Genomic DNA, 20,106 nt, shown 5'->3' on the forward strand with positions numbered 1-20,106 from the left:
TCATGCTCATTGTTTGGTGATCTACGACGACTGGAAACAATGCAGAGATAAGGGTAGAGCACATAGAGTGCTTGCTATTCCCAAAAGATTATCCATCTGGTACTGTCCAGGCTCAATAAAAGGTTCTGTTCGAAATTCCTTACAGACTCCCGAGATGAACAAAAAATGTTCATGTTCAACACAGTACTTATAAAGAAAGTCGGAGGTTACATCAGTCGAAACGTTGTGAGAATAGCATTTACAATGAGAACAGTAATCTGAATAATCCATACAAATTAGCGATCATCATTTCAGAAATACAGAAACATCATATCAAATAGGATAATTGAAAATATCCCTTAAAGTCTACGCGTTAGAGTTTCATTTAGTATTTAGTCACCACTTATTAAGGCCAATAGCTACTCGAAGATAAGGATCAATTAGACGTGTAACATAGCGCGGCCGTGTGTATGCAAATGCATGAGAAATGACGTTACCTGTAAAGAAAAAAGACTATAAAAAAATGAAGGCGATCACGTTATGGGCGTGAATAACATTTGAAATCACGTTAGAGTCGCGAATGACGTTCGAGATGACGACCATGCTGAGAACGTCACAGCGGTAACGAGAGGATGAGGAAATAAATGTTGTACAAAAGCATCACGAGTTGAAGTTCTTTTCTATCCGTTGTCTCCTTTGCGACTAAGGCTACAACGTGTTGTTTCCCGGACAACGTTATAGTCGGAATTATTATCAACCGAAAATGAAGGAAAACTATGGGAATATTAACGTTCGTTGATGGTATAGATTTCGTTTGATTCCTTATGGCGCAGTTTAAGACATTTTTTTTTGGGGGGGGGGATATTGGATCAGAAGACAAACAAGTTGTAAACAGCAGGAAGGAAGTTTCACGGTAATGTGTTCTAATTGAAGGGTGACCTTATAAAGTAGCTTTATCCATGGAAATTCCACCTGGTGCTAGACACATAGCAAGAAAAAGGAACATCTTTTTGCGTTTTTGTTGGAAATACGAGTTTTTAATATGAATGTCTTACAAGAAGGAACATTGGAGATAGTTGATCAGTTTATGTAAAAATAATGATTGAGCAGAAAAAGACTAGCAATGTCGTTTTGTGACAAAGGGGATGTATAGATGAAAATATCTCCCACTAGATTTTGAAGACGAATTTTTACTCTGTCAAGGCAGGAAAAGGAGTAATGTGAGATATCTTTTCAGATGTGTAAAACGTATTTGATTTTATGGCGTACCAAGCGCTTATATATGTAGAGGATTGCATGCCGAGGCAGGTACTTTTCAGAGCGGTAGAATGATCTAAACAATTATTTAGCAACATTAGCAACAGAATGGATATATTTGTTCTAGCTTAGGAGTGAAAGTCAGCCCTGGGAGCTTATCAAAAGAAGGGATTCTTCAAGGGGGAATCAATCATTTCGACTGGTACAAAACAAGAATCCGAGCGTTGGCGGCAAAATGAGGAAAGCTTAGTTTTAGAGGTGTTAAAAGTAATATTTTCTAAGTGCATGACTCGCTTCAAGTCTAGAGAGAGAAATAATCGGCGTTTGCTTAATCACCAATGCTCCCCTGTGTGGTGCCATAGACTGTTTTGTCGTCTGCGTAGACGTCAATAAATGTTCCCGGAATTAAAAAAAAAATGTTTTTACAAGGATACTCTACAGAATGATTTCTCAATGTAGAATACAAAACTTTGTGTCGCTAGGAAGGTGAAGACTTGAGCAAAAACAATCCTGGAAGATATTGCGTCACTGTTTGGCGGCAATGGTATCGTAAGTGGCAAGCAGTTTTACCTCGAATCACCGCATGTGCTTTGCTATAAATCGAGGTATAGAAGACGTCGAAGAAAAAAGCCGGTTCAACTCGCCTGAGATGAATACAGTTACAAATACAATTGAGATAGGGCCGGGCAGTTAAATGCAGTTATCAGAAAAAAAGCTTAATATAAAAATATATCAACAACGATATTATACGAAAAACAAAACGTGATTTGGGTATATTTTCCGGTTATCAGATTTCAGGTATGTAAAAAACAAAAAAACAAAACAAAACAAAAAAACATACCAAGAGAATTTCATCTAAAAAAGATAAAGATGACCACAAAAGGGGGAGGGGTTAATTAAATTGAGCTTGAAACTGGCAAACCCGCCCCTTACCTAAGGCTGTAAAAAGTGGTGGAATTTTGCTTCGAAATATGTGCACATGTCAAATTAATATAGAAGTATATGCATATCTTACCTACCGAAAATTACTTGAAGTAGATAATAGACTGATGCACAGTATCTCTGTCTAAATATAAACGAAAATTCCATGAATAAGGGTTAAAAAGGAGGCGGGTTAATTAAATAGAGCTTGAAACTGGCATACCACTTCGAACCCAAGGCTGACTACAATATGGTCATCTACAAATCTAATGTAAATAAGTTCCTATTTACTTTGCCTCGCCACGAGGGCAGAGTTAGACACCAGGGTCGTTTTTAAATGTGGAGAAAAGAACAAAAATAAAAATTGACTCAGTCGTGAAAGATTTCTCTTAGACTAACCGAGAACAAAAAATTGAAGTGTAACATCAGAACAGATACTGCACTTTGATCTTGATCCGAAAGTTATTATTTAGCCATCCTCTTAAATAATCCATTTCTACCCCATTTGAACTATTACTACCCTGTTGTCCCGATGGCCATCGTACACTCATTAACCCCTATTCTTAAGTGGCCTTCGAGCCTTGATAAATGTTGACTCCTTTGTAAAAAAAAAAAAACTGTAGTGTGTATGTCTGCGTGCGTGAGCAAATGCATTTTTTTTACTTACGCCTTAGTATGTACAATTCTCTGTTTGCGTTGAAGGTTGGCTGTTATAGATCTAAAACACTTTTCGCATGCAGCAATCTTTCTGCGCTTCCATTATGGAAGAATATACGTAAAGGCGCATTTTTAGACACGCGATCCCATTTGCTGGCATGTCCAACCGCAAAACCTCACTTAAAAGTATTTTCGGATATTCTAATCTTTCTTTCGTCATTTCAGCGTGAGTTAGCATGGACTTTGACTGCCGTTTCATTGTCTTTCAATGTAAGTATGAAAAAGAACACCAAAACATAATGAACAGGAATTTATTAAAACTGTATTTTCCCCTTTTTCAAATTTCATTTTTAGTTTTTTAAAAGGGAATCACCACTTATCAAGGCTTGAAAATCACTCGAGGATAAGGATTAATTAGTTTAATGCGACCACTGAGACAACAGCGTAATAATCAGTAATGGTAGAAATTTCTAAGAATTTGATTATTTAAAGGGGCAGCACATCAAGAACTTGTTTACATTAGAGTTGAAGACGAGCATGTTGTAGTCAGCTGGAAAGCAAGTCAGCAGAACAGAGTCCCACAAGCGAATAGTTTTAGTAAAAAAGATTTGTTCATGGAAATTGCATTTAGATTTATTCACAGATAGAAAGTTGGAGAAATTGTTGATAGCTGTTGTAGTTAAACGAGTGCTTCTAGTAAAAATTTGGCAAGGAAGACCATAGATTGATATTTACTTTTAAGTAAAGGGATAAAAAAAGGGGGGCACCTTGTGTGAAAATTCAGATGTATCCGATATTTGTGAATTTTTTACAATAGGTATTAGATATCACTTGATAAAGATTTCCGAAATTTAATTTTCTTTCAGGGATTTTTTATATAAAAAAGTCACCATTTATCAGACCCGAAGGCCACTCGAGGATAAAGGTTAATGAGTATACAGGGTCATCGGGGCAATAGTGCAGTAATCGTGAATAGTATAAATTGGGTATAACTTGATTATCCAAGGGGGCGGCTCAACAAGAACTTGTTGACATTAGACTTGAATACAAGCATGTTGTAGTCAGCTGGAAAGCAAACCAACAGAACATAGTCCCACAAACGAGCAGTTCTAGTAAAGAAGTTTTGTTCATTGAATTTGCATTTAGATTTATTCACAGATAGAATGTGGGAGAAATTTTAATAAAAGTCTATGTATTAAAAATCAGATTTAAAAATGCTTGCTGCCAATCTAAAGTTTTAGAAACTCTTAACAGTGCAATTTATGTTCATAATATGAATTTTCAGAATAATTTATCCTCTTTAGAGATATTTTCACTTTCTGTAGTGCTTTTTTAGGGAGGGGCTGTTATTATTGGTCATGAGGTCGTAAATTCAATTCTGAATATTTAAACATTGCGTCGACACACAGAAATTAAAGAATAAAGACAGCTATATTTTGTATATAGCTGATTAAGCGAATGTGAAAAATATCTCTGAAAAGACGAATTTGTTTAGTCAAAAATTGTTTTTTTTAATTTTATTTTTCTTCATTCGAAGTTCTCAAAAATCAAAAAGCTATTTCAATGATCTCTGTACACTTCTTTTAAAATAATACTGTAAGGGAATAAAGGAAAAGGCTACTAGTTGCTAAAGACATTAGTAGGGTATTTCTCTTTTGACAGAGCGACTCTGACAACTGGACAAGAGAAATTGGTTTCACCACGGTTGGCAGGATACTTCGTTATTGAATTTAAAGGAACTTAGTTTCAAAACCTATGATGTAACCCTTTTACTAATTTCTCAGATATCAAGGGGTCCCTTCGTGAGACTAACACCTTGTGATCCGAGAAAATGCACCGATCCTCGTATAAACCAGTGTTGGGTAAAAATAAGTAGGAGTTCTCATTCTGGTCGCAAATACCATGTTATTTTGAATATCTTGTAGGCTTCTGCCTCATACCAGATTGTTCTGACAAACTCCTGTACAGGGAGACTTTAGACACCTAGGACTTGTGTCTATAGGACATTTATTTATAAGATAGTGTTCATATAGAATAGAAAAATCTGGACAATTTACCACAGTGTAGCAAATAATGGGCAGTCAACAATTCCCTCACTATCCAACAATCATGAGGTTGTTTGCTCAGCAACCAAAAAGACTAACATGCTTGCCAGTCGGTTTGCCTCCAACTCCACACTGGAACTTTCTAACCACCCCCTCCGAGACTTTCATTTGCGGACAGACGCCACACTAGACGATCCGAAAATCACCCCTTCTCAGGTGCATGCTATCATAAAAAGTCTTGACATTTCAAAAGCACGTGGGCTTGATCTCATGCCAGCTGTGCTATTAAATAAAGTGCTCTGCCGAAGTAGCCCCAGTTCTCTCCACACTTTACAAAAAACGCCTTAATGAATCTTGCTTTCCTGCCTGCTGGAAAACTGCTTCTGTGTTACCAGTTTTCAAGAATTCTGACGAAAGAACTGACTCAAATTATTGCCCCATTAGCCTCCTCTCACTTTTCACCAATATATTTGAGTCCATAATTAACCAAGCTCTAGTCCATCACCTTACAGATGCTAAACTTCTAACCAACCAACAATACTGATTTAGGCAAGCCCGTCCCACCGTAAACATCCAAACTGTAATCTCTGAACGTATATACCATTTTGGACAAGAAAGGGGAGGATAGAGCGGTACCTCTAGATACATCTAAGGCTTTTGACAGGGTATGGCATGAAGGTCTTCTTATGAAAATCAGATAATACGGTATCACTGGAAGAATACTTAACATAATTAAATCCTTCTTAGATAAGAAAAAAATCCAGGTTGTCATCGATTGTCGTACATCTAAACAATATGATATAAATGCGGAAGTGCCCCAGGGGTCTATCTTTGGACCTTTATTATTCATAATATTGATAAATGACGTCCTTGACAAAATTGTCTGTTATATGCTGATGACACCACGCTCTATAACAGATACGACAAGAACACAAACGAACACATGTCTAAAGAAATGGCAGAAACACTAGAGGATGACCTCCAATCTGTAGTGGAGTGGGGGGAAAATGGATGGTCACATTCAATACTGCCAAGACTAAACTTGTTTCCTTCAATAATTACAAGAAACCTTCTCTACCACCAATAGCAATGGCCAAAGTACATCTGAAAGTACATCTTTTAAACTCCTCGGCCTAACGTTCACAGGAAACATGAGTTGGAAGAATTACATTGAGAGCATTGCCAGGACCGATGCAAAGAATATAGGTTCTCTCTACCATGCTAGAAAGCTACTAACACCCGAAAGTATCCTGTACTTCTATAAGGCCACCATTCGCCCATGTACTGTTGTCATATTTTGGCTGGTGCATCTGCTACTTGTCTCTCGCTCCTAGACCAGGTTCAAAGAGTCGCCAACCTGATAGGTCCTGAATTGTCATCTAAGCTTCAGCCTCTGTCCCATCGGCGAAATGTAGCATCCCTTTACCTTTCTACAAGTGCTTTAACGGCGAATGCTCTGACGAACTGCAAGCACTCGCATCCTCCTCGACGTGAATACCCCCGACAAACCCGACAAACAGCTACATCCCACCCCTTCACAGTAGAGATCCCTAGATGTAAGAGAGCCTTCTACTCCAGTAGTTTCTTCCCCAGAACCGCTAGACTTTGGAATTCCCTTCCGGGTTCCTACTTCCCCAACTGTACTGACATGCAGAAGTCCACGTGTAACGTGAACCGACATCTTGCTGCCCAACTCCCCACATAGTACCCCTGTAGATTTTATCAGTGATAGTAGCTCCCTAGATCAAAGTGGCAATGTGCCTTGTTTGGGATGAAAATGGAATTTTAAACAATTGAAAAATAAATGATTTTAGCTATTTATTTCAATAGAAACTTTTCTGTGTAAAATTATACATTAGGTAACACTCTATGACTCGCAAACAACTTATAATTTATATAAAAAGCATTAGAATGAAATACTATACCTACGTACTTAGTTTTAACGCTAGTAACACTTTTTATTTTGGAAATTTTTTCCTATGAAATCTTTCTGGTAAGGAGTCTAAATGTAAGGCTTAGTAGCATTATATATTGATCTAAATCCTTGTAAGAGGAAATTAAATTGGTGCAAAGCTGTTTTGTTCGGCGAGTTGATTATACCAGCCCTGAGATGGGTATTTTTCTAGCTATTGCATGAAAAAATAAAAGTTCAAACCTTTTTATATCACTTGCCTCAAAAGATAAGCTAATGAGTAATCAAAACCTTAAAAAGTGTCACAGAGGAATAATTTGACATATTTACGTGATTTAAATTTCGAAATATAAGACGTCCTATTGGTTTTAATTAATTAACAAATGATTTAGACATACATCTCTTTTAATTAATTCGGTTTCCAACAATGTAAAATTCAGTTTCTTGTAAGGAATTAATTACGAGAAAACACATTTTTTATTAGTTGTGGGGAAGAGGGTCGGTAACATGAGCAATTAAACTAACGAGAAATTAGTTTTGCATTATATGCATAATTCAAACTACAATACTATTATTTTTACAAAGGAATCACCACTTATCGGTTATAAGGGTTAATGTGTGCAGTAGTAAATAGGACAATATTGTAGTAATCGTTGGTAGTGAAAATTTGGCAAATTGGATTACTTAACGGGACGGCTCATCAAGAACCTGTTCACGTTGAACCTGAAGATGACCATATTGTAGTCAGTTAGAAAGCAGGGACGCGGAACAGAGTTCCAAAGGCGTGCAGTTCTAAAAAAGAAGTCTTGTTCATGGAATATACGTTTAGGTTTAGGCACAAATGAAGAGTGGGGTAAATTATTGATAGTGGTTTCAGCGATATGAGTGTTCTTCGACGTTATTCTCACAACATTTTGGCCGATGTAATAGGTGTAGCTTGTTGAACTCGAGAAGGATCATGTTACTCTCTGGAATCTGAATAAAATTTCGAATGGAAGATGTTATTTAAACATCGGGCGTAGATTGTTCTCTTTCTACCAGCCATAACTGAGTAAAAGTCTTAAGTAATTCGTAATTACATTCTCAGTATTGCCCGTACTAAAGATTGAAACCTCTACTCTTCAGCAGACTGTCATTAAAAAAAAACTTATTATACATAGCACTTATATCAGTTGCGCTAAGGGTCATAGCCGAAGTACAAAGTAAATAAATAAAGGGTTCCGTTAGAAATTTTGTACAGATTCCTATGTTTGACAAAATAGAAGATAGTCAGAGATTACATCGATAAAAACGCTGTCATAAAATAACACTTGAGATAAGTACAGTAGTTAGAATAGTCCAAATTATCAATTCTATCACTTAAAAACTAAGTTCGTTATCCGTTGTACATGGATGGTTGAGAGTAGGACATCTCTAAGAAACAGCAGATATGTTGGGCGACGAATGGCGTTGTAAGTAGGTCTAGTATAGAATTTCAGAAATGCAAATAATACGAATTATATATTCTTCATCTAAAAAAATTCTTAAAACATATCTATGTACTTTTAAATCTATAATAAACTTTTATTTAAATACCATTCTATAACTAGTTTGATGTGTAATGTTTCCATTCATAAAATTTCTTGTTAGACGTGGATTTTTTCCCACTTTCTTTTGCGGGTCACACAAGAAATAGAGAGATACTTGTATTCTCTTAACTATCTTATTAATGATAAATGGTTGACACAGTGAACATAAATTTTAGGAAGGCATTTCGTTCTTAGCGATTGTCAAATTTTTACTTTTAATTATTTCAGCATTATTGAAGATCTACCCGGCATGCTTTCCATAGCCAGACTGAGTTGACACCTTCGTTTCTTTGCCTTCTCAATTTTCCTGACGTCATGCTTCGTATCGACTCGTCTCTTTGTTTTTATTCTATTTTTACCTATTACCTCACACTTAGCCTTCAGGTCGTCTCTTCCTGTTATATCTCGTGGAAACTGGTATTATTTTAAAAATTTGGTGTCACTTCGATTTGCACTTAGTTCAGTATTTGTCAAAATTAACACTAGCTGATATAATCGTTATCCGATATAATCGCTATCCATTATGTAACAATAGCACTATATAGGAATTGTATTATGTATTAATGCACTTTAATGTAAATAGATACGTGTACAACTACAGTGTTTTCTCCTCGCTTCAGCAAACCAGACTCACTGGCATAGAATTCTTTGGAATTCAACGAGAAAAAATTATTTCTATTTTTTAATTATTCATTTCGTCTTCTATACGGTATTTCATCACCCATATATCCATATAAAAAGAAATATAATACATAGTTTGCCTTAATATACATATGTATATATTAGAAAAAAAAGGAGTGAAGATGGTTGGAGCAATTTGTTTATAAATATGAAGGAACTCAACTGTCTGTTTCTGTTTTGAAACATAGTATCACTTTCATTTAATCTGATTTTCAGTTAAAATATTAATAAACACACATACACACATACATATATGTATATACGCAAACACATGCATATATATATATATACATATATATCTATACATCTATACAAATGAACGTGCCTGTTTGTGTGTCTGTGTACATTTCCCTACGCAATAACTCTGTCAATTTTAAGTCTACAGACTCGAAATTTGATATACAGGGTACTGAGATTTGGGAAAATCTTTGTAATCCATTTTCGTCTAGAAATTTGGCTGCTAAGGTGTCAAAGTTCAACGATTTGACCTTTGAGATCTTTACCAAACTCCCCCGCCAATTTGGGTCTAAACACTTGAAATTTTAGATATAGGTTCCTTGGACATGGATCTAACTTAATAACTTGATTTAAGCTCCAAACAATAAATGTTAAGGGGTCATAATTGGGGTCAAAGTTTTAACAAATTGACCGCTTTTTTTATTTTGCTCAACATACACCTCCAAACACCCGAGCAACGCCGGACTGAAATGCTAGTATATATATATATATATATATATATATATATATATATATATATATATATATATATATATATATATATATATTATCATGTCATCAATTTTGGAAGTGATTTTTGAAGTGATTTGATTGCCTTTTATCTAAGCAAAATTATATATCAATATAAATGCCCACTTTGGTGGGATTTAAACCTACCAATTCTTCCATTCTAATATTAAACTTTACGTTTGAGATTTCTTACCTGGATCTTGCAGTATTTTCGCATCAATTCATAGGATTCTACAGGTATTCTAATGATTTTGCTATGCTTTACAGATATTTGCAGGATTTATGAGGATTATACCAAGACTTGATTCTCTAAACATTTTTTACTTTGCTAGATTTGTAAACAGTTACCATATTCTTCACTTTCGAGAATTCTAAATTAAAGAATTCACTGAAACTTGTATAAATCGACTTTTAATCTTATTTTATTTTATTATATTTTTTATTTTATATTTTTACTTTTTTAGAACACCTAAGAAAAGTTTTAATCTGGATAAAATATTTCTACTCTATTTTCTTCACTTTCAGATCGTTTTAATTTTATTTTCATGCATATTTACGTATTCTTTGTTTAGTTTTTCTATCTGCATCCCTTCTTTCTTCACTTTTACATCTATCTTCATTATCCTTTCTTTTCTTCTTTTATTATTGGCTCTCCTTTAATGATCAATCCATATTATTTCATAGTATACATTGCACCTACTATTAATATATATATATATATATATATATATATATATATATATATATATATATATATATATATCTTCATTATTGTTGTCATATTGTCCTATTTGTTCATACTCATTTTATATCTCAATGTTATTAAGACAAGTTTTATCGATATTGGCATTTTGTATAATTCCACCTCTTCTCTTCTTCTGATGAGAAGCATATATCTTCGAAATACCATGGATTAAAGAGTTCATCGAAAAGGTCCAGACAATCATTGAGGAAACTCCCCTACGACATATTCAGCAAACTCACCCACAACTGTGAATGCATGTGTTAAGGAGGACTTGAATTCTAGTCCCTACAGGCGACAGACAAGCCAGGTATTGATTGAGAAGACAAAGACCTTAGGCTAATCAAGTCCGTTAAGTTGTTCAACAAACTGAAGCATCCCAAGAAGCCAAACATGATCAGTTTTTATTTTCAGATAAAAAAAATATTCTGCTAGAACCAGGTGCACAACAGCCAGAAACATTATTATAAATATTAAAAAACACAGGATCATTCGATCTGTAGTTGAATACTTTACAACTGAGCTATATCTCCAGATGTCAATAATTTTTGAAACAATTGCTAAGATTGCATTATCTCCCTTGCCGGTGTGACGTATAAAATTACCCTGTAAAAATTATTCATTTTTATCTTTAAGGTTAAACTATTTTTAGGATAGGAATTTTTCGATTTTCGATATTTATCGGATGAATTTCTGTAAAAAAAAAAACATATCTAAGAATAATGCCAATAGATAAGCACAGTCGTTTGGGAATCTATAAGGAACGAACTCACATACACAAAAAGTTGCATTTAGTGAATACATGACGAAAGACTATATTCCAAAGTACATGATGTTGACCATCTTATAATTTATTTCTTTTAATTCAGTTGACATTTACAATTATTGAAACTATCTGTTTCGTAGCGCAAAATCAATCACTTAATTATTATATCAATAAGTCGATCTATTTTGCCATTAACTCATAAAAAGAAATAAAAGCGATCAATCCGTCAAAAGAAAATAAAGTGCGTTTTGACATGATTAAAATCCGAAAATTGGAAAAGAATCATCTAAAAACCCTTTGGACGGATTGATTGTTGCTATTTTTCTAATGTGATAAGGGCATAATAGATTCACTGATTGATATAATAATTAAGTTATTGATTTTGCGTTACGAAACAGATACTCTCAAGAATTGTAAATATCAACTGAATTAAAAGAATAAATTATAAGATGGTCAACATTATGAACTTTGGAATATAGTCTTTTGTCATTTATTCACTATATTGCTCTGTAATTACATTGAGCTTCTTAAATAAGGATTGGTATATATTATAAGAATATATATATATATATATATATATATATATATATATATATATATATATATAACGTATTTATACTATAACTGTTTATTGTACAGTGAACTTGCTTCTAACAAAGCCTTTATCAGGTCATGACTGGGTTCAGGCTTTGTATTACCAGATACTATTCGGACTTTGTTGGAATGTTGCCGCTTTATGGCATTGCCATGTTCACGCTGATGCAGATAGAACCTTGCCTTTGATTTTATATCTTTTTACTCGTCTGATGAGTAAATAACCAATATTAAAGAACGCTGAGGTTGAATTGGCATCCGACTTCGATTAACTTCGACATCCGACTTCAAAAGGAAATGCAATGTTTTTTTTTTGTTTTTTTTTTCAGCCAAAACTCAAACTGACGCCGTATTCATTTGATTCAGCGATCATATCTTTTCACACATATATCTATATTATAGTTTTTTTTAGTTTGTTCGTTTCACTTTTTCTTGGAAACTATTAATTCGTCGTGGCGCACCTTCGTCATGATAAAGAATCTACTAATTCGACGTAGCGCACCTTCGTCATCATAAAGTGCGACGGACTAAATATTATGGTATCCGTTCGATGCACAGTTATGGGTTAATAGGAATTAAACACCGCAATACCACATTCACTCTAGATGTTTGGCATAAAGCACTCTTTCGAAGTCAACAAGCTTTAAGTTTTGCCCTATTTTAGTGGGCTAAAACGTCTGGTGTATATATATATATATCCTGACGAATTCTCACGAAGATAAAACGTGGAATATTCTGTGTATATATATATAATAGTAATGACAATTCGTAAGATTTATTTTTGCATAAGAATAACATTGGAAATATCTAGTACTTAATTTTACTTGAGTTCATGCGTACTACAGAAAAATGCGGTTACTCATTATTTACTTGTTTATCGTGGCCGTTGGATGTCACCTGATCATATGTATAGCATTCTACGATGTTCGCATTTGGCATAATGGCTTGACTCGTTTTTCAAATAGTACAACAATACAAACGCAATACATTCTTATTGGTTTAGCGTTACTCTCCTACAAGCGGCTTCCGGGAAATATTATTTTAACTCTCAGAAGTACAACTGCATAGAGTTTAGTTAGGATTACGTCCTTCTCTCTCTCTCTCTCTCTCTCTCTCTCTCTCTCTCTCTCTTTCTCTCTCTCTCTCTCTATCTATCTATCTATCTATCTATGTATCTCTGTGTGTCTCTCTCTTTCTCTTCTCTCTTTCTCTCTCTCTCTCTTTCTATCTATCTATCTATCTATCTATCTTTGTTGTATTTGACATATAGTATTAATTTTTGATTCTTTGGGATTACACAATTTAAATATTGCAATCATGAATATAAGACTTATTATTCATAATTAAAATTAAAATACGTAAAACACGTTTTAAAAAGGGGGAAAGAAGAGGGAAGAAAAATAAAGTGGGGGGGGGTCAGCTGACCGGTTTCGCCCTCGCTTTATCAAAGCTTCAACAGAAAAAAATGTGTACATTATTGAAATAGAGTTAAGTTTCATTCTGTTCATGGATGAAAACAAACACGCACCTGACCCCCCTTTATTTGTCTCTCCTCTTCTCTCCTCTTCTCTCCCCACTTTTTGTAAAACACGTTTTATGTATTTTGCTTTTAATTATGATTGATAAAAGTAAAAGTCTTCCCTTCATCATAGTATTTCTGTATATATAGATTGGCTTGACTGTTTGGTGTTACGGCATATCAGCCCTTCCCTGATTATTTAATGCAGAATCCGTTAATTTTGTCAGAAGTTATATATGATTTTAATTCTTTGTATCCTCAAATATTTATTCATGGCGTTTGCTTTGATTTGGTTAATTTGTTTTACGGCATAATAACCCTTTTCCAGATTATTTAATTACAAATGCGATCATTTTAGTAAAGTTCTTTTTATGCTTCAACTTATTTATCGTATTTTCAAATATTTATTTATGGTATTAAGTTCTCTTGTTTTGTAAAGCGCGTTTTTTGCAGAATATAATTAAGTTTTACGATGGGATATGAAAAAATACAATAATATCAATGTTTTGTGCATTTTATACATAAAATGGTTTTACTATATTATAATATCTCGGTTTTTTATTTAAATATATTAATGGAGCTTATGGTTAATAGACTATATCTTTATGGTAAGTGGGGTGCAAGGAAATGTTTGTGTTTTATTTCCGTAAGAAAGCAACAGACTAACGTCATTTTTATAATCAAACAATTTTTACTTCATTTTCCAACTAATATGATTTCTTGGTTACTTTATCTCCATTTCAATTACACTTCTTATTCGTTTCTGTTTTCCCTTCTTTTCTGTTGAAAATATTGGAGGCGCCACTTCACGAGATTTCCAGCTACGCAATAGCTGGAAATATCCTCTCAATTATAACATCATTTATCTCTGATATGTGTATAAGAGTAGTCGTTGGTGAAAAGAAGTCTGAAGGCCATAGTATCAATGCTAGCGTTCCTCAAGGATCCATCCTGGGCCCAATTGTTTTCCTGATTTTCATCAACGATCTTCCAAATCACATTTTTGGACCACTCTTTAATATTCATGCAAACAACAGTATCATCTATGGCAACATTCCAGAGGCTGCAATGAAGGAAATCTCTTGGTTTCACTCTCTTTTCATCATAAACACGTAGTGCAATGGGGGAAAAGATGGCTGTGTAATTATAATTATTCTAAAACCAAACTTCTCTCTTTTCATCAATAGATGCTCTGACCACCACCTCTGGCTCAAATTAAATTGAATGGCGCTTATCTTGGGAAATGGTTGGATTATTCTACTGCTCTAGTATATATTTCATTGTCGATGCAATCCTTTACCTGTATAAAAACCAAGTACGTCCTAGGATAAAGTACTGTTCCCACAGCTGGGCAGATATCCTGCCTTGACAGAGTTAAAAACCGGCTCGGAAACTTAGCAACTGATGCCCCTTTCTATTACCTGCAATCTTTTTCTCACAGAAAACACGTTGTGAGCCTGTCTCTACTCTATCGTTATTTCCACGGCAGATGCTCGTCTGAGTTTCAATCTATGGCCCTCTTTTGGCAAACTTCCATAAAACACTCGTCTAACTACAACAACTATCAGCAATTTCCCACTCTCTACCGGTGTCTAAATCTAAACACAGATTCCCAGAACTGATCACCTGTGGAATTCTTTTCTATTGACCTGCTTTCCAGCTGACTACAATATAGTCGTTTTCATGTCCCATGTAAACAAGTTCTTGTTAATCTGTTTTCGTAAATAATCAAATTCTACTATATTTCTATCACTAACGATTATTACGCTGCTGTCCTGTCACCGCACATTCACTAACACATTAATACTTCGAGTATCCTTCATGTCTTGATAAGTGGCGACTCACTTGTACAAAATTATCAACCAAACAAGAGAGGACTACATTAGATTATCAACCCAGCCAACGGAGTAAAGTGGATAGATCTGGTAGTATGGTTTAGCAAAGGGCAGGTAGTACAAACATATTAAAGGTTTCTTAGTGAGATTAAGAAGTGAAATGACCGAGAGAATCATGCAACGTTAGAACGGAAGTAAAGAAACAAGCAGCAAAAATGGCATTATATAGAGAGGTTTTCCGGGATCAAAGTGTAGTATCTGTTCTGCAGATGCTGCACTTAAGATAATCCGCGTAGTTTCGAAGAAATACTTTCCTTCTCACCAGGGGTAGGAGTTAACAAAATGCGGGATCGGATTTTACTTGCAAAAGTATTAAATGAAACTACAAGTAAGTCATAGATCTTACTTGGTAACAAACTGTGAAGCAGAGGGAATATGGTGAAGAAAAATTTGATTTCACATGAATGGATAGTCTGGTGAAGGGTAAAATATCCAATAACGTTAAAATCCAAAAATCAAAATCCAAAAAAGTTGGTCAAGTTTCAATTTCCACAAGTAAAATCCAAGGAAATCGCGTAATTGGAAGATGGTCCAAAGTAATCAAAAAGGCAAAAATCCGTGGAATAATTCACAAATGGGGGCAAGGAAAAGGGAATAAGTTTAAATGATATTATTAAGAGAAAGATAAGATGTGCGTAGAAAAAAGAATTTAAAACGACTGTCAAAGCTGGGTTTATTTTGGAAGAATATTATAAGCTCTATTTCCTATTTGGCTTTATCGAGCTTTTACATCTGGTTGAGATTACTTTATAAATATTAACTCCTCAATATTTATAATATACTTTAGTTTTGCCATCTTGGATTATTTTGGTAAACTTAACTGTAATTCTTAAATTCCACAGCCAAACAACGTCGCAACATACAAAAGCCATGACAGTCAACAAACCGGAAGTCCAAGACTCGAGTTTCACCCTCATTTAAGCTCATCAGTTAGACACATCCGAACTCAGGATTCGAAACCCGAGCCTCTTGCATGCGAGGCAAGCACTCTACCAACTGAGCAAACGCCCCGTACACAAGAATTTCTATTAACCAACACAGATAAAGCAAACCGCGCCGAAATCCGACTGTGAAATGAACCTACTTCGTCTCGACAAGGGACGCGGTCATCCAACCAGCTAATAACCAATTATATATATATATATATATATATATATATATATATATATATATATATATATATATATATATATATAATTGGTTGGTTTCATATTTTAAAGGCGTTGGTAAATAGGAAATCTAATTAGAACACTTATGTAAAAATACGTTTTGAAGTCGTCTAACGCAAAGAAAAAGAATATTTATCGATATATTTTGGCAGAGAAACTCGCCCATATCAAGGTTTTTTTCTTACGCCTCGTGGTGATACTGTTAGGCGGGATAAGTCCGATTAGTTGTTGTTCAACGATGTTTGCTTTTTTTATAGTCCAGTAATGCACTCAACGAAAAAGATAACTGATAAAGATAGGTGAAAACTTGCTTTATAGCACTTTTATCAACTGAAACAAGCTGAAAAGTAGCTTTCGGTCCTATTTTGCTCCTCTGATCCTTTAGGTATTTGCGGTCCTCAACTGGGACCTGAAAAATCAGATTTTACTTATATTAAAATAAATCTAAACAGATTAATATAATAATTAGTTTGTATTAAAATATGAAAATTGGTTTGGATATAAGGTTATCTCACAAAGACATTGGAAAAAATAGAAAATAACTTACCGTTTGTTGAAGAAGAGAGGTGCAAATAATGTGCTCAATCTAGCAATTTTCTTTATTGCGTTTTACATGAGGGTTGTCAAAACTTAAAACTGGTAAATTGCAAGAACAGGACGAAATATCAAATAGTGAATCCCGTTTATCTCACCAGAATTTCTTTTGGTAAGTGGGGAAAGATTTTCTATTCATCTGTTTGGCTTTCTTGAAACATAGTATAGCCATCTTTTTAAAAATAGTCATTTCACTTCAAAGATGGATTAACCGCTTTCTAAATACCCATGACTTCCTTTGTTATTAATTTGGAAATAGCAAAATACGAAAGGAGAGAATAAGTATTTCCTAAATAGTAACTATACTGAATAATTTGTCGGTAAATTGGAGGCTCCGTTTTATATAATGATGTAGGCAGACCGGAAAATTTCCTTACATTTTTACTGCTAGTTGTAATTGTAGATTTTCGGGAAATTTTGATTAAAATATCTGAAAAAAAATATACACCCAGAAATTTAATTATACAAATAATTTTGTAATAAATTTGATTTGCGAATTTCACAAAGGTTACTAGCGCAACATCAATGAAAATCATATATATATATATATATATATATATATATATATATATATATATATATATATATATATATATTTATTTATATATATATATATATATATATACTTCAGAATAAAGTTATCTAACAATCAACTGGTATGAAAACCTGTGATTATAAGTCTTACAAAATATTATTGGCAGTAATATTCTATAAGCGATAAGATATCCGATAATATTTTCTCCTCTGAAGAGATGGTAGACATAGAAATCCTATAGGATAAGGAGTTATCACATTTCAAATGTATTTTTTGTCTTACATAGAATAATAAAAATCTTTTGATTTGAAATTTAACCATTTCACGTCATAATTTTTTTAAATTTATTGAATGACTAAAATTATATATATATATATATATATATATATATATATATATATATATATATATATATATATATATATATATATGAACGTTTAGTAGATAACCTGTATTGTGTCTCCTATGTATTTTTCATTGGCTTTATATTTTTTTATCGTCTTTATTACATTTATCTTTTTTTTTTTATTTTTCTCTATGTAAATCGTTATAGACATTGCATGAAACAATTAGATGCATAACGTCAAAAGAATAGCCCTTCATGGTTAAAAACTAGCCAACGATAAGTATTATATGGATCGATTCCGAACCAGAAAGCAGCAATTATTTTCACTTTATTAGAAGTATCTCTCGTAGAATATAAGGACAAAGAGATAAAATATGCGTATAGAGAGTTATGAGATTGTTGAAATTAAAGATGATGTGTTACAAAAGAAAGAATATAGATACAGATATAAATAAATAAGTAAAAGCATTCTGTGGTTCTTGAATGATTCGCCACTAAAAAAACAATTCCATAACGTTAAGGAACTTTGTCTTTGCATGTGAGTTATGACTTCTAAACGGCTGGGCCGACGTTTTAAAAAATTTACATGCTTGACAGGGTTCTAAAATAGGTTTTGTATCGGAATGTTTTAGATAAGTATCGATAATCGATAATCAAAAAAATCTGATGAAAGAAGAAACAAGCGATGCTGAGTACAATTAACGCCTTATGCAGCCTCACATCACAAGTGCATTTGAGTTTTATTACTGTATAAGCAAAAAGGGCCGGGTAATAAAATCAATAGTAGGTTCTTTGATGTAACGTAGGCGCGTTCGAATGAATGTTTTTGTTTAAAGCAAAACTGAATTATCATACTTGACTTTTGCATGTTAAACTTTAATTCAAAACATTATCACTGGACTAATAGAAAGACCGGGCATATAATACCAACAGTGTTTTTTTTTTATATTACAGGAGCGTGCTCGAAAGGAATGTTTCTGTTTGGAGTACAATTGAATCATCATACTTGATTTTTGCATTATAAACTTTAATTCAAGCCATTATATAAATAAACTAACGGGGAGGCGCCCGGCTTTGCCCGAGCGTAAAATATGCTAAAATATGATATTTTAATTCATCCAGATTACGTATATGTTATTATATAGTGGTGATTTCAAAAGTAAAAAAAAGTATTCAAAGCTAGTGACTTTTCCACTATACCAACGTGGCAAGCATATGTACTGCTTAAAAATTAATAATAAGCCAAGATAAATGTACTAAATGTATAACGATTTTTTCAAGTTTTACTCATTTTTTACCTCTTCAAAACTATCTTAACCGGCTAAAAACCCATGAAAGAACGGTCCATAAAAGGTGCAATCACTTGAGGCCCATAGCGCCGCGCTGCAACGTTTAGTTTTAGAGAAAGTAGAGTTTGAAAATATGGAGACAGACAGACAGATAGACAGACATATAACCTTTTTATATATTAGATTTATTATTTATAAAATCAACGGTAGGTGCAATGTATTGTGAACTATAAGTTACCGCCGGGAGGCATGTCAAACTTCTTACCGGAGCAGCATTGATTGTCCCCAAATGGAGCAGGCAGTTAATCTATTGATTGAAAATGGTCGATTTCACCGATTTCGATGACAATAAAATATGAAAGGGTGAAACATTTGTTAATATCCACTCGATCTTAGCTAGTCTTCCTGCTAGTTGTTATATATAGTAATAATACGTAGTGTTAAATTGTGATATTTACATCTACAAACAAAATAGGTTTAAGGTCCATAAAATGTGTAGGAGAGTCTTCCGTAAGGACTCGTTGCGCAGTGGTTAGAGTGCTTGAACCTTCAATACTCAGTGCGCGCGAACGAAAAATATAAATACCATTTCTTGTTATATCTCAATATGAAAAGAAACTGGAACCTAAAGGGGATATCGATCATACCAGTTATCATAGGTGCCACAGGACTTATGAAGAAGAACCTGAAGTCCTACCTAACTAATATTCCTGGTGAACCAAGTGCAAAAGAGATTCAGACAATTGCACTTAAGGGAACAGCGAGCATACTAAAAAGAGCTCTCGGTTGGTTTCAATAAAAAAGCGGGGCAATGTTGGCAGCTGGTTTGGCTGCCCCATACCCGGCATTACAATCTTCAAAGGAAGAAAAATAAAAAAATTTTTTTTAAA

Source organism: Euprymna scolopes, chromosome 12 (genome assembly GCF_053919585.1).
Source record: "Euprymna scolopes isolate OS-2025 chromosome 12, ASM5391958v1, whole genome shotgun sequence".
NCBI classification, from domain to species: Eukaryota; Metazoa; Mollusca; class Cephalopoda; order Sepiida; family Sepiolidae; genus Euprymna; species Euprymna scolopes.